Genomic DNA, 13,687 nt, shown 5'->3' on the forward strand with positions numbered 1-13,687 from the left:
CTATGGACTGGACTCTCACACTATTATGTTAGATCCACTATGGACTGGACTCTCACACTATTATGTTAGATCCACTATGGACTGGACTCTCACTATTATGTTAGATCCACTATGGACTGGACTCTCACTATTATGTTAGATCCACTATGGACTGGACTCTCACAATATTATGTTAGATCCACTATGGACTGGACTCTCACTATTATGTTAGATCCACTATGGACTGGACCTCTCACACTATTATGTTAGATCCACTATGGACTGGACTCTCACTATTATGTTAGATCCACTATGGACTGGACTCTCACTATTATGTTAGATCCACTATGGACTGGACTCTCACTATTATGTTAGATTCACTATGGACTGGACTCTCACTATTATGTTAGATCCACTATGGACTGGACTCTCACTATTATGTTAGATCCACTATGGACTGGACTCTAACTATTATGTTAGATCCACTATGGACTGGACTCTCACTCTGTTATGTTAGATCCACTATGGACTGGACTCTCACTATTATGTTAGATCCACTATGGACTGGACTCTCACACTATTATGTTAGATCCACTATGGACTGGACTCTCACTATTATGTTAGATCCACTATGGACTGGACTCTCACTATTATGTTAGATCCACTATGGACTGGACTCTCACTATTATGTTAGATCCACTATGGACTGGACTCTCACACTATTATGTTAGATCCACTATGGACTGGACTCTCACTATTATGTTAGATCCACTATGGACTGGACTCTCACACTATTATGTTAGATCCACTATGGACTGGACTCTCACACTATTATGTTAGATCCACTATGGACTGGACTCTCACTATTATGTTAGATCCACTATGGACTGGACTCTCACTATTATGTTAGATCCACTATGGACTGGACTCTCACAATATTATGTTAGATCCACTATGGACTGGACTCTCACTATTATGTTAGATCCACTATGGACTGGACCTCTCACACTATTATGTTAGATCCACTATGGACTGGACTCTCACTATTATGTTAGATCCACTATGGACTGGACTCTCACTATTATGTTAGATCCACTATGGACTGGACTCTCACTATTACCGTATGTTAGATTCACTATGGACTGGACTCTCACTATTATGTTAGATCCACTATGGACTGGACTCTAACTATTATGTTAGATCCACTATGGACTGGACTCTCACTCTGTTATGTTAGATCCACTATGGACTGGACTCTCACTATTATGTTAGATCCACTATGGACTGGACTCTCACACTATTATGTTAGATCCACTATGGACTGGACTCTCACTATTATGTTAGATCCACTATGGACTGGACTCTCACACTATTATGTTAGATCCACTATGGACTGGACTCTCACTATTATGTTAGATCCAGTATGGACTGGACCAGAGCCGGCCCAAGGCATAAGCGTACTAAGCGCTTGCTTAGGGCCCCGCGGCCACCAGGGGGCCCCCAAAAGCAATTAACATAAAATTATTATTTTTTATTTTCTTCCATGTACGAGTCTGACTGATGATTTCTAAATGATCAAAGATATATTATTGTACAAAAACACAATTTTAGGTCAACATTTTTGCACATTGCTGTTTCAGGTTTTTGTTACCAAAATAATAAAGTGAATCAGAATCAGCTTTATTGTCCAGTTATGTTTAACACACATGGAATTTAACTTCAGTAGACTGCGCTCTCTTTGTACAAAGTAAACATTAAATATGAACAATTAACTAAAAATATAAACTAGTAATTAAAGACTAATAAGTACAAGACTGATGAGACAAGATGACACTTTTACTGTAAATACAAAGCTTTATCACTTGGACTGTTCAACCCCAGGCCACTCTTGCAGCTGAATGTTTTCTACATTTTAAGATTAGGAACCATATGTGGCACTCTGGACATCATTCATTGGTATTATTTATGTTCTTAACTGGGCCACCCCCATATCTTTATAAATGACATGTCATTTGTAAAGACATGCCAGGCTGACAATAGGATAATGTAAACAATACTGCCAGAGCCGCAATGAGTTTATAGTAGGTGTGTGAATGATCAATCAATATTATTGGCAGAAATAGAGGGCCCCAAAATCAAATTTTGCTTAGGGCCCCATGGAGGCTTGGGCCGGCACTGGACTGGACTCTCAGACTATTATGTTAGATCCACTATGGACTGGACTCTCACACTATTATGTTAGATCCACTATGGACTGGACTCTCACACTATTATGTTAGATCCACTATGGACTGGACTCTCACTATTATGTTAGATCCAGTATGGACTGGACTCTCACACTATTATGTTAGATCCACTATGGACTGGACTCTCACTATTATGTTAGATCCACTATAGACTGGACTCTCACTATTATGTTAGATCCACTATGGACTGGACTCTCACACTATTATGTTAGATCCACTATGGACTGAACTCTCACACTATTATGTTAGATCCACTATGGACTGGACTCTCACTATTATGTTAGATCCACTATGGACTGGACTCTCACACTATTATGTTAGATCCACTATGGACTGGACTCTCACTATTATGTTAGATCCACTATGGACTGGACTCTCACACTATTATGTTAGATCCACTATGGACTGGACTCTCACACTATTATGTTAGATCCACTATGGACTGGACTCTCACTATTATGTTAGATCCAGTATGGACTGGACTCTCAGACTATTATGTTAGATCCACTATGGACTGGACTCTCACACTATTATGTTAGATCCACTATGGACTGGACTCTCACACTATTATGTTAGATCCACTATGGACTGGACTCTCACTATTATGTTAGATCCACTATGGACTGGACTCTCACTATTATGTTAGATCCACTATGGACTGGACTCTCACAATATTATGTTAGATCCACTATGGACTGGACTCTCACTATTATGTTAGATCCACTATGGACTGGACTCTCACACTATTATGTTAGATCCACTATGGACTGGACTCTCACTATTATGTTAGATCCACTATGGACTGGACTCTCACACTATTATGTTAGATCCACTATGGACTGAACTCTCACACTATTATGTTAGATCCACTATGGACTGGACTCTCACTATTATGTTAGATCCACTATGGACTGGACTCTCACACTATTATGTTAGATCCACTATGGACTGGACTCTCACTATTATGTTAGATCCACTATGGACTGGACTCTCACACTATTATGTTAGATCCACTATGGACTGGACTCTCACACTATTATGTTAGATCCACTATGGACTGGACTCTCACTATTATGTTAGATCCACTATGGACTGGACTCTCACTATTATGTTAGATCCACTATGGACTGGACTCTCACAATATTATGTTAGATCCACTATGGACTGGACTCTCACTATTATGTTAGATCCACTATGGACTGGACTCTCACTATTATGTTAGATTCACTATGGACTGGACTCTCACTATTATGTTAGATCCACTATGGACTGGACTCTCACTATTATGTTAGATCCACTATGGACTGGACTCTAACTATTATGTTAGATCCACTATGGACTGGACTCTCACTCTGTTATGTTAGATCCACTATGGACTGGACTCTCACTATTATGTTAGATCCACTATGGACTGGACTCTCACACTATTATGTTAGATCCACTATGGACTGGACTCTCACTATTATGTTAGATCCAGTATGGACTGGACCAGAGCCGGCCCAAGGCATAAGCGTACTAAGCGCTTGCTTAGGGCCCCGCGGCCACCAGGGGGCCCCCAAAAGCAATTAACAAAAAATTATTATTTTTTATTTTCTTCCATGTACGAGTCTGACTGATGATTTCTAAATGATCAAAGATATATTATTGTACAAAAACACAATTTTAGGTCAACATTTTTGCACATTGCTGTTTCAGGTTTTTGTTACCAAAATAATAAAGTGAATCAGAATCAGCTTTATTGTCCAGTTATGTTTAACACACATGGAATTTAACTTCAGTAGACTGCGCTCTCTTTGTACAAAGTAAACATTAAATATGAACAATTAACTAAAAATATAAACTAGTAATTAAAGACTAATATGTACAAGACTGATGAGACAAGATGACACTTTTACTGTAAATACAAAGCTTTATCACTTGGACTGTTCAACCCCAGGCCACTCTTGTAGCTGAATGTTTTCTACATTTTAAGATTAGGAACCATATGTGGCACTCTGGGCATCATTCATTGGTATTATTTATGTTCTTAACTGGGCCACCCCCATATCTTTATAAATGACATGTCATTTGTAAAGACATGCCAGGCTGACAATAGGATAATGTAAACAATACTGCCAGAGCCGCAATGAGTTTATAGTAGGTGTGTGAATGATCAATCAATATTATTGGCAGAAATAGAGGGCCCCAAAATCAAATTTTGCTTAGGGCCCCATGGAGGCTTGGGCCGGCACTGGACTGGACTCTCAGACTATTATGTTAGATCCACTATGGACTGGACTCTCACACTATTATGTTAGATCCACTATGGACTGGACTCTCACACTATTATGTTAGATCCACTATGGACTGGACTCTCACACTATTATGTTAGATCCACTATGGACTGGACTCTCACTATTATGTTAGATCCAGTATGGACTGGACTCTCACACTATTATGTTAGATCCACTATGGACTGGACTCTCACTATTATGTTAGATCCACTATGGACTGGACTCTCACTATTATGTTAGATCCACTATGGACTGGACTCTCACACTATTATGTTAGATCCACTATGGACTGGACTCTCACTATTATGTTAGATCCACTATGGACTGGACTCTCACACTATTATGTTAGATCCACTATGGACTGGACTCTCACACTATTATGTTAGATCCACTATGGACTGGACTCTCACTATTATGTTAGATCCACTATGGACTGGACTCTCACACTATTATGTTAGATCCACTATGGACTGGACTCTCACACTATTATGTTAGATCCACTATGGACTGGACTCTCACACTATTATGTTAGATCCACTATGGACTGGACTCTCACTATTATGTTAGATCCACTATGGACTGGACTCTCACTATTATGTTAGATCCACTATGGACTGGACTCTCACAATATTATGTTAGATCCACTATGGACTGGACTCTCACACTATTATGTTAGATCCACTATGGACTGGACTCTCACACTATTATGTTAGATCCACTATGGACTGGACTCTCACTATTATGTTAGATCCACTATGGACTGGACTCTCACTATTATGTTAGATCCACTATGGACTGGACTCTCACACTATTATGTTAGATCCACTATGGACTGGACTCTCACACTATTATGTTAGATCCACTATGGACTGGACTCTCACACTATTATGTTAGATCCACTATGGACTGGACTCTCACTATTATGTTAGATCCAGTATGGACTGGACTCTCAGACTATTATGTTAGATCCACTATGGACTGGACTCTCACACTATTATGTTAGATCCACTATGGACTGGACTCTCACACTATTATGTCAGACCCACTCGACGTCCATTGCATCCAGTCTCCCCTCCCATTGATTGATTGATTGAACCCAATGGGAACAACCATAAACCTTAGTTGTATTACGAAACTTACAAATGTTGCAAATGTAAAAACGCTATGGGCAGCTGCAGTGAGCGGACTCGTTCAAAAGATGGCGCCGTAGCACAAACTATAGAACACCTTTTCAGTGTATTTGCTTGGTTTTTTTGTGTTTTCAAAAAAAAAACTAAAATCGCCCCGTTTTATAACGTAGGGAATAATTTGGGGCTTATTTAGGGTAATGGTTGTCAGGTTCAAACACTGATGACATCTATTAAACAAGACAAGAAGCAAAGAATCAAACAGAGACAGAATAAAATTTGGACTCAATATTGAGGAGAGACGCGGCGACCGTACTCTCTTACAGTCTTGCACCACGCTCTGACGAAAAAGGTTTACGTCTCCTCCTTTATTTGGACACTCCCTGTTTACACAACGACATGTGCTTCCAAAGGAATGGGGGGTATATAAACAGCTCTTGTTTTTGGTCACATTGAAAACAAAAAAAGGAGCTGCCTCGGGCTTGGGCTAGTCCTGGATTCAGCTTGGGCAGGTCTTCGATGACAACAGATAACCTCCTCCCGTCTCCTCCAATCGTACACAATGGAATTTTCCAAGCCTTTGCTTGGTGCAACAAAAACAGCCTCTTGTCTGTTCATTGGGAACTCAGAACGGAAAGTTTTTTGATAATTTAAATACCATTTTTCTGCCAATGGTTGTGAGCGATCGTCCGCCGCCTGCTCACTCGTTATCAGCCGGAGATTTTTTTCCACTAAGCAGCGATCTGATCGTTCGTCGAGGGCCCAAATGACACACACCCTCCTTCCGGCGGTAATCCCCCGTCAGCACGCCTTCTTCAGACTGACGTGCCCTCCCGCCTCACGCCTCCCGCCTCCCGCCGACGCCTCTCCAGTGTGATGATGCGCTGTCAAATCGCAGTCGCTTCTTCTGATGCGCCTGGCGGATTTACACCGGAGAATTTATCACCTGGCTGGCTTTGCATTATTCATGGGGTGTACGCGGCGAGAGAGAGAGACAGAGAGAACGAGGACAGGAATGCCGACGGCAGCCTGGAAGAACTGCGCTCGGCACAAGGAGACGTCCTTTAGACGCACGACTGTCTCGTTTGTGTACACAGCAGGAGGAATACCACTCGCTAGATACGTTATGTGCGGCCAAACAGCTCCCTCAAGACCTTTAAATTAACTTGCTGCCGTCCCCACAAATAGGCCCTGAGGAGAATCCATCTATTGGCCGACAGAAAAACTCGACTTTGTGTTGTCACCATCAATGTTTCTCCTTATACAAAAGCCCAAAAGCAGTGAAGTTGTCACGTTGTGTAAATGGTAAACCTTTTTCAACTTATATTTAATTGAATAGACTGCAAAGACAAGATATTTAATGTTCACACTGAGAAACAGGCAGGCCAGTCTAGTCACGCTTTTGTAATGGAAATTGTCTTGCTGAAATAAGCAGGGGCGTCCATGATAATGTAGTTTGGATGGCAACATATGTTGCTCCAAAAGCTGTATGTACCTTTCAACATTAATGGTGCCTTCACAGATGTGTAAGTTACCCATGCCTTGGGCACTAATACACCCCCATACCATCACACATGCTGGCTTTTACACTTTGCGCCTATAACAATCCGGATGATTATTTTCCTCTCCGTCAACAGTTTCCAAAAAACAATTTGAAATGTGGACTTGTCAAACCACTTTGCATCAGTCCATCTTAGATGAGCTCGGGCCCAACAAAGCGTTTCCGGGTGTTGTTGATAAATGGCTTTGGCTTTGCATAGTAGAGTTAAGGCGGCCGCCTTAACAACAAAGAATAGTCTCTCCTATTGCTATTGTACTATTGTTTCAGCTATAGTTGAAAGTTAAAGTTAAAGTACCAATAATTGTCACACACACACACTAGGTGTGGCGAAATTATTCTCTGCATTTGACCCATCACCCTTGATCACCCCCTGGGAGGTGAGGGGAGCAGTGAGCAGCAGCGGTGGCCACGCCCGGGAATCATTTTTGGTGATTTAACCCCCAATTCCAACCCTTGATGCCACATTAATCATTAGTAATGTAGCAGCCTAGTTTTGAATGGCAGGGTCCCTGCTATCCCATGTTGATAAAAATATAACATTTACAGAATAAAAATCAACTAGAGGCTTCCCAAATGCTGTAATAAATTAAGCATGATGAGTTGAGCATATGTCAGCATGTGGCCCCACTCTTAACTATTTTTTTCCAAACGCTTATTGCAAACGCTTATTTACAGTAAGTCATTAATTTGACTTAGTAAATATTGACTTACTAAGACAAAATAATGACATTTCCCCCAGAAAATGTGTTAGTTATGGTGGTGTCTCTCCAGGGGCAATTTGGAAATAGACTACAGACTGTGGTGAAGTAGGCCGGCTTCGTCGCGTGAAGAAGCCTACAATTTTTGGTTGTGTTTTCCGCTGCTCCGTATGCTGAATGGCGATATACGATATATATTTCGACATTTTTGCCGTAAAGTAAAAACAAAACACAAAACAGTCCTAGTTACCTGAGACACTGAGTATGTCATTATTTTGACTAAGTAAATATTGACTTACTAAGACAAAATAATGACATACTTAGTATCTCAGGTAACTAGGACTGTTTTATGTTTTGTTTTTACTTTACGGAAAAAATATCGAAATATATATCGTATATCGCCATATATCTCTCGATATTTTTTCCGTAAAGTAAAAACTAAACACAAAACAGTCCTAGGTACCTGAGATACTAAGTATGTCATTATTTTGTCTTAGTAAGTCAATATTTACTAAGTCAAAATAATGACATACTTAGTATCTCGATATTTTTTCCGTAAAGTAAAAACAAAACACAAAACAGTCCTAGTTACCTGAGATACTAAGTATGTCATTATTTTGACTAAGTAAATATTGACTTACTAAGACAAAATAATGACATACTTAGTATCTCAGGTAACTAGGACTGTTTCATGTTTTGTTTTTACTTTACAGAAAAAATATCGAAATATATATTGTATATCGCCATATATCTCTCTCGATATTTTTTCCGTAAAGTAAAAACTAAACACAAAACAGTCCTAGGTACCTGAGATACTAAGTATGTCATTATTTTGTCTTAGTAAGTCAATATTTACTAAGTCAAAATAATGACATACTTAGTATCTCGATATTTTTTCCGTAAAGTAAAAACAAAACACAAAACAGTCCTAGTTACCTGAGATACTAAGTATGTCATTATTTTGACTAAGTAAATATTGACTTACTAAGACAAAATAATGACATACTTAGTATCGCAGGTAACTAGGACTGTTTTGTGTTTAGTTTTTACTTTACGGAAAAAATATCAAAATATATATCGTATATCGCCATATATCTTTCGATATTTTTTCCGTAAAGTAAAAACTAAACACAAAACAGTCCTAGGTACCTGAGATACTATGTCATTATTTTGTCTTAGTAAGTCAATATTTACTAAGTCAAAATAATGACATACTTAGTATCTCGATATTTTTTCTGTAAAGTAAAAACTAAACACAAAACAGTCCTAGGTACCTGAAATACTAAGTATGTCATTATTTTGTCTTAGTAAGTCAATATTTACTTAGTCAAAATAATGACATACTTAGTATTTCAGGTACCTAGGACTGTTTTGTGTTTAGTTTTTACTTTACGGAAAAAATATCGAGAGATATATGGCGATATACGATATATATTTCGATATTTTTTCCCTAAAGTAAAAACAAAACACAAAACAGTCCTAGGTACCTGAGATACTATGTCATTATTTTGACTTAGTAAATATTGACTTACTAAGACAAAATAATGACATAGTTTTAGTTTTGACTTAGTAAATATTGACTTACTAAGACAAAATAATGACATACTTAGTATCTCGATATTTTTTCCGTAAAGTAAAAACTAAACACAAAACAGTCCTAAATATATATCGTATATCGCCATATATATCTCGATATTTTTTCCGGACACAAAACAGTCCTAGTTACCTGAGATACTAAGTATGTCATTATTTTGACTTAGTAAATATTGACTTACTAAGTCAAAATAATGACATACTTAGTATCTCAGGTAACTAGGACTGTTTTGTGTTTTGTTTTTACTTTACGGAAAAAATATCGGAATATATATCGTATATCGCCATATATCTCTCGATATTTTTTCCGTTAAGTAAAAACTAAACACAAAACAGTCCTAGGTACCTGAGATACTAAGTATGTCATTGTTTTGTCTTAGTAAGTCAATATATACTAAGTCAAAATAATGACATACTTAGTATCTCAGGTAACTAGGACTGTTTTGTGTTTTGTTTTTACTTTACGGAAAAAAATATTTACTAAGTCAAAATAATGACCTACTTAGTATCTCAGGTAACTAGGACTGTTTTGTGTTTAGTTTTTACTTTACGGAAAAAATATCGAAATATATATCGTATATCGCCATATATCTCTCGATATTTTTTCCGTAAAGTAAAAACTAAACACAAAACAGTCCTAGGTACCTGAGATACTATGTCATTATTTTGTCTTAGTAAGTCAATATTTACTAAGTCAAAATAATGACATACTTAGTATCTCGATATTTTTTCCGTAAAGTACAAACTAAACACAAAACAGTCCTAAATATATATCGTATATCGCCATATATATCTCGATATTTTTTCCGGACACAAAACAGTCCTAGTTACCTGAGATACTAAGTATGTCATTATTTTGACTTAGTAAATATTGACTTACTAAGTCAAAATAATGACATACTTAGTATCTCAGGTAACTAGGACTGTTTTGTGTTTTGTTTTTACTTTACGGAAAAAATATCGCAATATACATCGTATATCGCCATATATCTCTCGATATTTTTTCCGTAAAGTAAAAACTAAACACAAAACAGTCCTAGGTACCTGAGATACTAAGTATGTCATTATTTTGTCTTAGTAAGTCAATATATACTAAGTCAAAATAATGACATACTTAGTATCTCAGGTAACTAGGACTGTTTTGTCTTTAGTTTTTACTTTACGGAAAAAATATCGGAATATATATCGTATATCGCCATTCAGCATACGGAGCGGAAAACACAACCAAAAATTGTAGGCTTCTTCACGCGACGAAGGCGGCCTACTTCACCACAGAAAAAATATCGAGATATATATGGTGATATAGGATATATATTTCGATATTTATATTTATTATTTATAATAATGACATACTTAGTATCTCAGGTAACTAGGACTGTTTTGTGTTTAGTTTTTACTTTACGGAAAAAATATCTAAATATATATCGTATATCGCCATATATATCTCGATATTTTTTCCGGACACCAAACAGTCCTAGTTACCTGAGATACTAAGTATGTCATTAGTTTGTCTTAGTAAGTAAATATTTACTAAGTCAAAATAATGACATACTTAGTATCTCGATATTTTTTCCGTAAAGTAAAAACAAAACACAAAACAGTCTCAATGATGAGAGATATAGCAGATTAGTCTCGCTTAACAAGTGGCTGGCTAGCTTCTGTAGACAACAGGGACTAACGTTTATTGATAATTGGCCCTCTTTCTGGGGCAAACCAGGCTTGCTGATGAGGGACGGCCTTCACCCTAACCAGGAAGGCGCCATCATCCTGTCTAAGAATATAGACTGCTGTTTAAGTCACATTTGACTAACTACACTAGAGCAAGCCCGGTCACAGGCAATTACAGAGCCTGCTAGTCCGGGTGAGGAGTCAGTTAAGCTAGAACTAGCCAGCACCAGGCTGGATAATTCCTGTACGCATAGCAATTTTCTTAGAATAACACACAACTCACATAATGTGTTTTCTGTTGTGAATGTGTCCGGGGTAGATATGCATTCTACTGAGGTGGCAAATCATGATGCGTTCAGTCGATCGCAGCATCAAGCAAACAATCTGAAAATTCCCGTCGTATCAATTCCTAGATATGGTCGAAACTATTTAAAGTGCACTACGTATAATAAACGCAACATTATTAATATTTCTACTACGGATAATTTAAACAAAAACTCGTCAAAACAGCCCAATACTTATAATATGGGCTTTTTAAACATAAGATCATTGTCTCCCAAAACGTTATTAGTTAATGAGGTCATTAGAGACAACAATCTTAACGTCATTGGTCTTAGCGAAACCTGGCTCAAACCAGACGGATTTTTTGCGCTAAATGAGGCATCTCCTCCTAACTATACGAATGCGCATATTGCCCGTCCCCTTAAAAGGGGTGGGGGGTCGCACTAATATACAATGAAAACTTTAACCTTACCCCTAACCTAAATAATAAATACAAATCGTTTGAGGTGCTTACTATGAGGTCTGTTGCACCGCTGCCTTTCGATATGGCTGTTATCTACCGCCCCCCAGGGCCCTACTCTGACTTTATTAATGAATTCTCAGAGTTCGTTGCTGATCTAGTGACGCACGCAGACAATATAATCATAATGGGGGACTTTAATATCCATATGAATACCCCATCGGACCCTCAGTGCGTGGCGCTCCAGACTATAATTGATAGCTGTGGTCTTACACAAATAATAAATGAACCTACGCATCACAACGACAATACGATAGATCTAGTGCTGGTCAGGGGTGTCACCACCTCCAAAGTTATGGTACTCCCGTATACTAAAGTAATGTCCGATCATTACCTTATAAAATTCGAAGTTCTGACTCATTGTCAACAAACTAATAATAATAATAACTGCTATAGCAGCCGCAACATTAATGCCGCCACAACGATGACTCTTGCTGACCTACTGCCTTCGGTAATGGCACCATTCCCAAATTATGTCGGCTCTATTGATAACCTCACTAACAACTTTGACAATGCCCTGCGCAAAACCATTGATAGTATAGCACCGCTAAAACAAAAAAGGGCCCCTAAAAGGCGCACCCCATGGTTTACAGAGGAAACCAGAGCTCATAAATTATCATGTAGAAAGTTGGAACGCAAATGGCGCGCGACCAAGCTTGAGGTTTTCCATCAAGCATGGAGTGATAGTTTAATATCGTATAAACGCATGCTTACCTTAACTAAAGCTAAATATTACTCAAATCTCATCCGCCTCAACAAAAACGACCCTAAATTTTTGTTTAGTACAGTAGCATCGCTAACCCAACAAGGGACTCCTCCCAATAGCTCCACCCACTCGGCAGATGACTTTATGAATTTCTTTAATAAGAAAATTGAACTCATTAGAAAGGAGATTAAAGACAACGCATCCCAGCTACAACTGGGTTCTATGAACACAGATACAACTGTATCTACGACGGATACTGCAATACAAAATAGTCTCTCTCTTTTTGATGAAATAACATTAGAGGAACTATTACAGCGTGTAAGTGGGATAAAACAAACAACATGTTTACTTGACCCACTTCCTGGGAAACTTATCAAGGAGCTTTTTGTATTATTAGGTCCATCAGTGCTAAATATTATAAACTTATCACTTTCCTCTGGCACTGTTCCCCTAGCATTCAAGAAAGCGGTTATTCATCCTCTGCTCAAAAGACCTAACCTTGATCCTGACCTCATGGTAAACTACCGACCGGTGTCCCACCTTCCCTTTATTTCGAAAATCCTCGAAAAAATTGTCGCACAGCAGCTAAATGAACACTTAGTGTCTAACAATCTCTGTGAACCTTTTCAATCCGGTTTCAGGGCAAATCACTCTACGGAGACAGCCCTCGCAAAAATGACTAATGATCTACTGCTAACGATGGATTCTGATGCGTCATCTATGTTGCTGCTTCTTGATCTTAGCGCTGCTTTCGATACCGTCGATCATAATATTTTATTAGAGCGTATCAAAACACGTATTGGTATGTCAGACTTAGCTTTGTCGTGGTTTAACTCTTATCTTACTGACAGGATGCAATGCGTCTCCCATAATAATGTGACCTCGGACTATGTTAAGGTAACGTGCGGAGTTCCTCAGGGTTCGGTTCTTGGCCCTGCACTCTTTAGTATTTACATGCTGCCGCTAGGCGACATCATACGCAAATACGGTGTTAGCTTTCATTGCTATGCTGATGACACCCAAGTCTACATGCC

The 13,687-nt window shown here is 38.4% G+C and overlaps 1 pseudogene; it reads left to right on the forward strand.

Moving 5' to 3' along the window:
• Window positions 1–11,160: 11,160 nt before the first annotated feature.
• LOC140679555 (uncharacterized) lies at window positions 11,161–12,303 on the forward strand (annotated as a pseudogene).
• Window positions 12,304–13,687: the final 1,384 nt, after the last annotated feature.

Source organism: Nerophis lumbriciformis, linkage group LG18 (genome assembly GCF_033978685.3).
Source record: "Nerophis lumbriciformis linkage group LG18, RoL_Nlum_v2.1, whole genome shotgun sequence".
Lineage (NCBI taxonomy): Eukaryota > Metazoa > Chordata > Actinopteri > Syngnathiformes > Syngnathidae > Nerophis > Nerophis lumbriciformis.